Source organism: Oryctolagus cuniculus, chromosome 17 (assembly GCF_964237555.1).
Source record: "Oryctolagus cuniculus chromosome 17, mOryCun1.1, whole genome shotgun sequence".
Lineage (NCBI taxonomy): Eukaryota > Metazoa > Chordata > Mammalia > Lagomorpha > Leporidae > Oryctolagus > Oryctolagus cuniculus.
This window is the reverse complement of record NC_091448.1, coordinates 60,259,695-60,267,905: the sequence shown is the minus strand read 5'-3', so window position 1 is coordinate 60,267,905 and position 8,211 is coordinate 60,259,695. Positions and strand designations below refer to the sequence as shown.

General features: G+C 42.9%; 1 protein-coding gene across 10 annotated transcripts in view; it reads left to right on the top strand.

Moving 5' to 3' along the window:
- SPECC1 (sperm antigen with calponin homology and coiled-coil domains 1) overlaps positions 1–8,211 on the top strand; it is a 338,358-nt gene that overhangs the window by 153,952 nt on the left and 176,195 nt on the right. The gene's annotated exons all lie outside the window — the stretch shown is intronic.

Genomic DNA, 8,211 nt, shown 5'->3' with positions numbered 1-8,211 from the left:
TGACTTGGCAGTGGGTTGTTGTTTTGTTTTTTGGGTTCATTGTCCAGAACCATCAATGCGTCGTTGGCAGATCGCGCTCTCTCTGGATCCCGCCGAAGGTGGCGACCCGCCCATCAGCTGATTTGTGACACTTGCTGGGACCCATCTTGTCCCCGCCCCCATCCCCCCAATAATCTGTGCTTATTCTGGGGTACCAGAAACTTCTCGGGCTTGTCAGATTGCGGTTTCCTCAGAAACGGGGCGAAGCTGCGCTCTGGTGTTCACCTCCCTGCCGGTCACGGGCTCCCGCACACATGTGGGTGCCGATCCCCGCGGGGTGCGTGAGCAAACAAAACAGAACGTTTCTGTGCTGTCACGTGAGGTCATGCGATGGCGTTTAGCCTCAGAAATTGCTCCCTGACTGATTGGGAAGAGATGAGTGACCTTGCCCAGGGTCCACGGGGTTGGGGGCTGGGGGTAGGGCGACTGGACGTCCGTGTTTCTGTGACACAGAACACGAAGGCTCTTTCAAAGGAGTGATTTTTTAAATTTTAATGTGAATGAGGAAATTGAGACTCTGAGAGGGGAAGCGACTTGTCCAAATGACTTATCCCTGGAAGTGGGAGCAGGTGCTATAATTAAAACCTTGGTCTTAGCCTCAGTCCATGGCTTTTCTTCGCCTCCCGGTCCCTGAGCTGCCTATCTTGGCCATGTCCTTGGGGCTAGGAGGTGCCTCCACAGGCACTGGACTGGTGCAACAGCCTGGAGTGAAAACTTTGATAGCCAGAGAGGTGTTCCCTTAGGAAGAATCTTAGCAGTGGGGTTACTGATTACATAGGGGTAAGCCTTAATCTGTGGGAAGATTAACTAATGTGTATGAAATAAAAAGAATATATTTGTTATAAACAGCCCTGTTGGGAAACTCTTAGGCAGAGGATACGTAGCATTTCAAAACTACCTCTCATGGATACGTGAAAAACCCCAATGTATTATTCCCTTTGTGTTACAATTACAGAAAGACTAGCACTCTTGTTGGAGCTTTTAAATACTGTTTGCTTGTGTTCCAATTTCTAAGTGACTTTACTTCTTAAAGCAGGAAGTAAAAAGGATTATGTTTATGTCCATGACTTATTTTATTGTATTTTTTGAGTGCATGTAATTTCATACTGGGACTTCAGACTGACTTGTTGCAAGTAAATAAGATGCTTAGGAAATCTTGGTAAAGATTTTAAATGCTAGGATATTGGCTGAGTGTGTGAGTATAATTTTAACTGGTCTTTACCACTGTGATGAAATGCTGTAGAATTTGTTAGTGAGAGTTTGGAAATGAGAGTTTTGTTAGAGATGATCTGCTTTACCACAGGGGTTAGAACAGAGTGGGGTGCCTCCTGCTGGTAGCTGTGATACATTGGACAGAAATCTCAACAGGTGCTTTAGTGGGTTAGCAGAGCAAGGGGTCCAAGGATGGTAGTGGTAACCGGGAAACAGAAGGGAGGTCGGATGAGGTGAGAGTAACACTCCTGTCTGGTTGATATGCAGTTCCTGTACTGTGCCACTTTTGTTCCTAGAGAGCAGACTGATAGAATTAGGGTTGCAAGAGGTTTGTTAGAGAGTGACACAGGAGAAAGAAAAAAGGGAGAGGAGGTAGAATTTGGTAGGGAAAGCCTTTAGACCACCATGCAGATGCACACCTGTGAAGAGAAGTGGGGAGGCCATAGGTTTGGGCAGAGAGAGCCTCCGATCTGGTGACTGCTTTTCCAACAGATTGGATAGAACTCCACAGTAAAGGCTGCCCATTAAAACAGTCCCACAATGGGCAGAAATGGCCCGTCATTGGCTGGAGGCTGCCTGGGGAGAATATGCCTTCAGCTCAAAAGCCTAGGAGCTAACAGCTGGAGACTGTCAGCTGACTGCAGTCCTTCCAGGCGAATGGCAGGTTCTTCCTCCAATACAGGTCCCAGTGGCAACCTCCTTGCTGGACAAAGAAGGCCTTGTAAAATAAAGTCCTCCTCTGGTGGGGCAGGGCAGTGCGGGGGAGGTGCTGCTGGCTTAAAAGGTCTGGGGTTATACCATCTCCTCCAGGTGGAAGCTTCTCGTACCTGGTGGGATGTGACAGGGCAGGAGACTCATGCTTCTTTTCTAGCCCTGGAATTAGCCATGGGCTCCTCTTTTGTGGTGTTTGTGATTCTCTGGATTGAGTCATTGTGACTTAGCTTGGCACTGCAGGATGCATAAGAGAAATGGGTCATGTTAAAGACATGGAAGCTTGCATATATTGGGGCAGCTAGAATCAGAAGAACTTGTTGAAGAGGGCATCTTATTCCCCAGAACAAGGGTAGGAAACAGGCCTATGGGCTGTGTAAGGCCCACGAAATTGTTCGATCTGGCCCTGCCAAGGCAACCACAGGTGGGACTTGGAATTCAATAAATCTATAGCAGGCTAATTTTTAAGTTGATAATCTTGTATGGCCTGTGAATGATGTGATAAATATCCAAATGGCCCTTGGCAGAAAAAAAGGTTCTTCACTTCTGAAGGTTCCAGTTAGCAGTCCTTTGGCTTCCAAACAGATTGTCAGTGTGGGCTTTGTCAGAGAAGGCTGCGGGGCATGGTTGTGTAGTCTGTGCACTGTTGAAAGGCATCTGGGTAAAAGGGTAAGTGGTCCCAGCTGGGGCTGTATTAAAGCGTGCCATTTTGCTTTTTGTTATTCACACAAAGTGCCCAGGATGCTAAAGGATGCCAAAAAAAGTAAGCTCAGAAGGCTTTCTTAGTCCATACTAGCTGATATGGGCTTCCTATTTCTTTTTTTAAAATTACTTTAAAAGAAAGAAAGAGGGAGACAGAGATAGAGGGAGAGGAAACACCCATCTGTTAGTTTACTTCCCAAATGCCTACAACAGTTGATGCCGGACTAGGACCAGAATCGGAGGTAGGATCCCAATACAGGTCTCCCAAGTGGGAAGCTAGAACCCAATTTGAGCCATCATTGCTGTGTCCTGGGATCTGCACTGTCAGGAGTTGGGAGCTGACGTTGGAACTCAGCTCTAGGGAGGTGGGCATCTTAACTGCAGGTCTAAATGCCTACGCCTTACTGTTTATTTTAAATTTGCATATGTGTGTTTTTAAATAAAAATACACATGATATGAGTAAAAATAAATGCTTCTATTCATAGTCCACAGGTCATACTGTGTGTAAGGTACAGTCAATGCTGACTGTGGTTGCAGATGAAACTCAAGTAGTCACTTAAGACATTGAGAGTTGATTTCTCCCACATACTGCAGTCTGGAATGAGTTGGGGCCATGAGGTGAGCTACAAGTGGTTGTGAGACTCAGGCTAGTGGATGTTCAGTCCGTGACTCCCAGACTGTGGTGGATCTGCCTGTAGGCAGGAGAAGAAAGAGTGAATGGAAGATCCTGCAGGAGGTCTTAGCAACCAGGTCTTGAAGTGGTGCATGTCATTTCCATCCACGTGCCACTGGCCAGACTCAGTCACACAGCTGCATAAGGACCCTCACTCAGCCTCTGCAGAGTGGCAGACAGGGGACAACATAGACATTGGTGAACTCTTGCAGTCATATTCCAGATGTTGACCATTCTCAACTACCTTTTTTTTTTTTTTTAAGATTTTTTTTTTTAGGCTGGCGCTGCAGCTCACTAGGCTAATCCTCCACCTGCGGCGCTGGCACACTGGGTTCTAGTCCCGGTTGGGGTGCCAGATTCTGTCCCAACTGCTCCTCTTCCAGTCCAGCTCTCTGCTGTGGCCCGGGAGTGCAGTGGAGGATGGCCCAAATCCTTGGGCCCTGCACCCACATGGGAGACCAGTAGAAGCACCCGGCTCCTGGCTTCGGATCAGCACAGCACACTGGACGTAGCAGCCATTTGGGGGGTGAACCAATGGAAGGAAGACCTTTCTCTCTGTCTTTCTCTCTCACTGTCTAACTCTGCCTGTCAAAAAAAAAATTTTTTTTTTAAATACTCATCCAAAAAGCAGAGTCACAGAGAGAGGAGGAGAGACAGAGCAAGAGAGCTCTTCCATCTGTTAGTTCACTCCCCAAATGGCTGCAATAGCAAGGGCTGGACCAGGCTGAACCAGGGAGCCTGGAGCTTCTTCTGGGTCTCCCACGTGGGAGCAGGGGCCCAGTGACCAGGGTCATCCTCAGCTGCTTTCCCAGGTGCACTAGCAGGGAGCTGAATTGTAAGTGGAGTAACTGGGTCTTGAACTGGTGCCTGTATGGGACATTGGCACAGGTGGAGGCTTAACCTGCTACGCCACAATGCCAGCCCCTCTCAACTACATTTGTGTCGATATTTTATGACAAAAATTTTAATCAGGAAAGTTGAAGGACTTGTGTAATGAATGTCTGGACACATACCATCTTGATTCTATAATTAATAGAATTAATCTCTCCATGCATCCATTAGTCTATCTTATTTTTAAAGTATTTTAAAATAATTTTTAAAATTATCTTTATAATTCTATATAATATGCTATACATTTATCTTTCTCCTTTTCCTGGGGCAGAGAGACAGAGAGAACTCCCATTCACTGGTTCATTCCCCAAATGGCTAGGGCTGGTCTGGCTGAAACTGGGAGCCAGGAACTCAATTCAGGTCTCCCACATAGGTGGCAGGAACCTAATTACTTGAGCTATCACTTCTGCCTCCCAGGTTCTGTGCTGGCAGGAAGCTGGAGTCAGGAGCCAGAGCTGGGAATCAAACCCAGGTATTCAGATACCTAGCAGGTGCCCCAACTGCTAGGCTGAATGTCTGCTCCTGCCTTTCCTGTTCTCTTGACATTAGCTTTTAAGACTCTGTACTTACTCTCACTCTGAAAGCTAAGAATTTAAGTGCATTTTCATTACTATATATGTATATGTATATATATTCCCTCTCATCCCTCATTTCTGTAAGTCATACTTAAGTTTTCTAAACCTGTTATTAATATAACAGACTACTATTGATGGAATACAGACTGCTAAGAAATTGTTGCATAAAATTTTCATTTAAAAAACTTTTAAAATTGTAAGGAAATTTTCTACTGTTTACCACCTGTATTTCTTGACTAATGACCTTTAAACAGTAACTTTGGCTTTGCTCTAGGTAAATGGGGGTGTAATACAATAGTACTTTACATTTAGTGGAAAATAGAATTAAAAGAAAATACACTTGTTGAAGACTGCTCATACCTCTAAATTTCTCCTGCCTTTTTCTCAGTATGAACCTTCCTCCTCCCCCTGCCAGTCTCTCAACTTTTTACATGGCTGGATCATTTACATGCTGTTCTATAATTAGTAGTATTAAATCTTCTGTGTATTGTTTATAGGTCAGTGGTAAGATTTAAAAACCAACCAGCATTTAAAATATTAGGATCCCTTATATATATTTGCTAGAGAACTAGGTACTATGTCTAGGTTTATACAGAAGGCAGCATAATCTTACATTGCTTAACTATGGTCCATGACAGATGAATATTACTTAAAATGGAAGGAGTAAAGGAGAGTCAAAAGGAGTTTATACAAGTGTTATAATATTTATTTGAAATGGAGAGAGAGAGAGAGAGAGAGAGAGAGAGAGAGAGAATGAGAGAGAATGTCTTCTATCCACTGATTTGCTCCCTAAATGCCCACAATAACCAAGAAATAGTCAGGAATTCCATCCAGGTTTCTCACTTGTGTAGCAGGGAACGAAGTGCTTGAGCCATCATCTGTTGCATCCCAGGGTGCACTTTAGCAGGAAGCTGGATGGGAAGCAGAGGTGGGACTTAAACCCAGGCACACGGATATGTAATGCATGTGTCCCAAGTGACAGATCAGCTTCTCTACTATAATGCCCCCTCCCAGCTTCTTAATCTTACAGGTCGTTATAGAGACTCTGTTTTTTCTTAAAGACAAAGAGCATGGTTAGTTAAGAGTTTGGGCTCTGGAGCTAGGCTGCCTATTCTTGTCTCAATTTTGCCACTTCCTCTGAGACTTTGTGCAAGTTATTCTCGGTTTCTTCATCTAGAAAAGGAATGGTAATATAACCTACCTCCTGGGATTGTTTCCAGATAAGCTTCAACTGTAACCTCAGACTGACTAAGTATAGACTGCTTGTTCTCTAGTCCTGTCACAATCTCAGCTTAGCTCCCTATCTCTTGGATCCTTTCTCTCTTCTTTGCATTCTCTTTGCTTTGCTGGAATATTTCCTTGGAAACTGTATGTTGCCAGACTTTTATATATTCTAGCATCTCCATATTAACCTTTTCTCTTCAGTTTTCCTACTGACCTTTTACAAAAATCTCATCATCTGTATTTTCTATTTTAAAATTACTTTTTGTCCCATATTTTGGTTTATTCATAACAGTTTATAGTTTAGGATTAAGTTAGAGGGAAGGATAATAGAGTTGTATGGCAACTTGAACGAATGAGTAAATACTTCCGTGTGTATATATAGATGCACACTTTCAAACTGAAATCACAAATTAGTTACTCAGTTCCACATTTTAAATTGGAGTAGTAGATTGATATGTAACTCTTTAATGTTTACTCTTAAAACATTGAAAGTCAAATTCTAAAATTCAGGTATTTCTTAATAAAGAATACTATCACACTTATTTGATTCTTTTAAATGTTTCTCTACTTGTTTTAAATATTAAATATCTCTCTGCTTGTTCTAAATATTTCCAGTATTAAAAGATGTTTACATAAGTGTTTTTATTTATTTTTTTAAAATTTATTTTATTTATTTGAAAGACAGAGGTACAGAGAGAGGTAGAGACAGAGAGAGAGGTCTTCCATCTGCTGGTTCAGTCCCCAGATGGCTGCAGCGGCCAGAGCTGAGCCAATCTGAAGCCAGGAGCCAGGAGCTTCTTGCAGGTCTCCCACGTGGGTGCAGGGGCCCAAGGACTTGGGCCACTTCTACTGCTTTCCCAGGCCATAGCAGAGAGCTGGATCAAAAGAGGAGCAGCCGGGACTCTAACTGGCACCCTTATGGGATGCCGGCGCTTCAGGCCAGGGCGTTAACCCGCTGCGCCACAGCGCCGGCCCCACATAAGTGTTTTTATTAAAAATAATATTGGCTTTTGGTTTTGTTTTTTGCCTTTTTGGGCTTGTCAAGGTTTTTTAACCTTAACAAATTTCTGACAGGGACAAAAATGGAATTCTTATCCTAGAGTTCAGATACCAGCTTGAGTTCCTTTTGCTTTGGTTGGGTATTCTTGAACATACTTGGTTTAAACATAGTCAGGAATAATTTGTGTATGGTCAATTTTTCTCAAATTTCATTTGAGTATAAATGTGATATCTATAATCTCTCTATAGCATGGACTTTAAAATTTGGAGAAAGAGTTGGTCATAAAGTCTAGGTACCCTTTATTCAAGTTATATTTTACTTCTTATGGCTCCTAATAATGGGGATCTGAGATCTTCATTCAAATGGCCATATTACTTAATTAAGGTTTGCCTTTCTTTTGCACTAAAATATGTCAGTATTTTCCCACTTAATGCCAAAGACCTCTGAATTGATAGAATACCGTCAGCTTTTCTGTCTCTTAAGGTCATGTCTTTCTTGATAGTAAGGTAAATGTGATTTAATTATGGGTACCTCTCTTGGCTTTGCTTAATTTACAAAGTTGTTTGTTCATTCTACTGAAACACACCACAAAATACCTTAAATGAGCCTGAACTTTTCATATGGATAAAAGTATAACCCAAAAAGAAAAAGTGGCAGCTAGAAAATTCAGTACAATGCATAGCAAAACACTGAAAGTACCTAAAGCAAAACCTTATAGAGATGCTTGGGAAAAGTCAAGTAAAATAGAATTTATATGTCTTATAGAAACCTTTTTTTTTTCTAGAATGTTCATAGAATAGTTAACATTGACTTGTTCTAAAGATGGAAAGAAAACCTCATTACAAACTTTTAAGAGAAATTTTACTGATCATCCTGTTATTCTAAGTCAATAAAACTATAAATAATGGAAGTTGAGGGGCCAGTGCTGTGGCATAGTGAGTAAAGCTGTGGCCTACAATGCCAGCATCCCATATGGGCGCCTGTTGGAGTCCTGGCTGCTCCACTTCCGATATAGCTCTCTGCTTTGGCCTGGGAAAGCAGTAGAAGATGGCCCAAGTCCTTGGGCCCCTGAACCCACATGGGGTACCCGGAAGAAGCTCCAGGCTCCTGTCTTCAGATTGGCCCAGCTACAGCTGTTGCAGCCATCTGGGAAGTGAACCAGCTGATAGAAGACCTCTCTCTT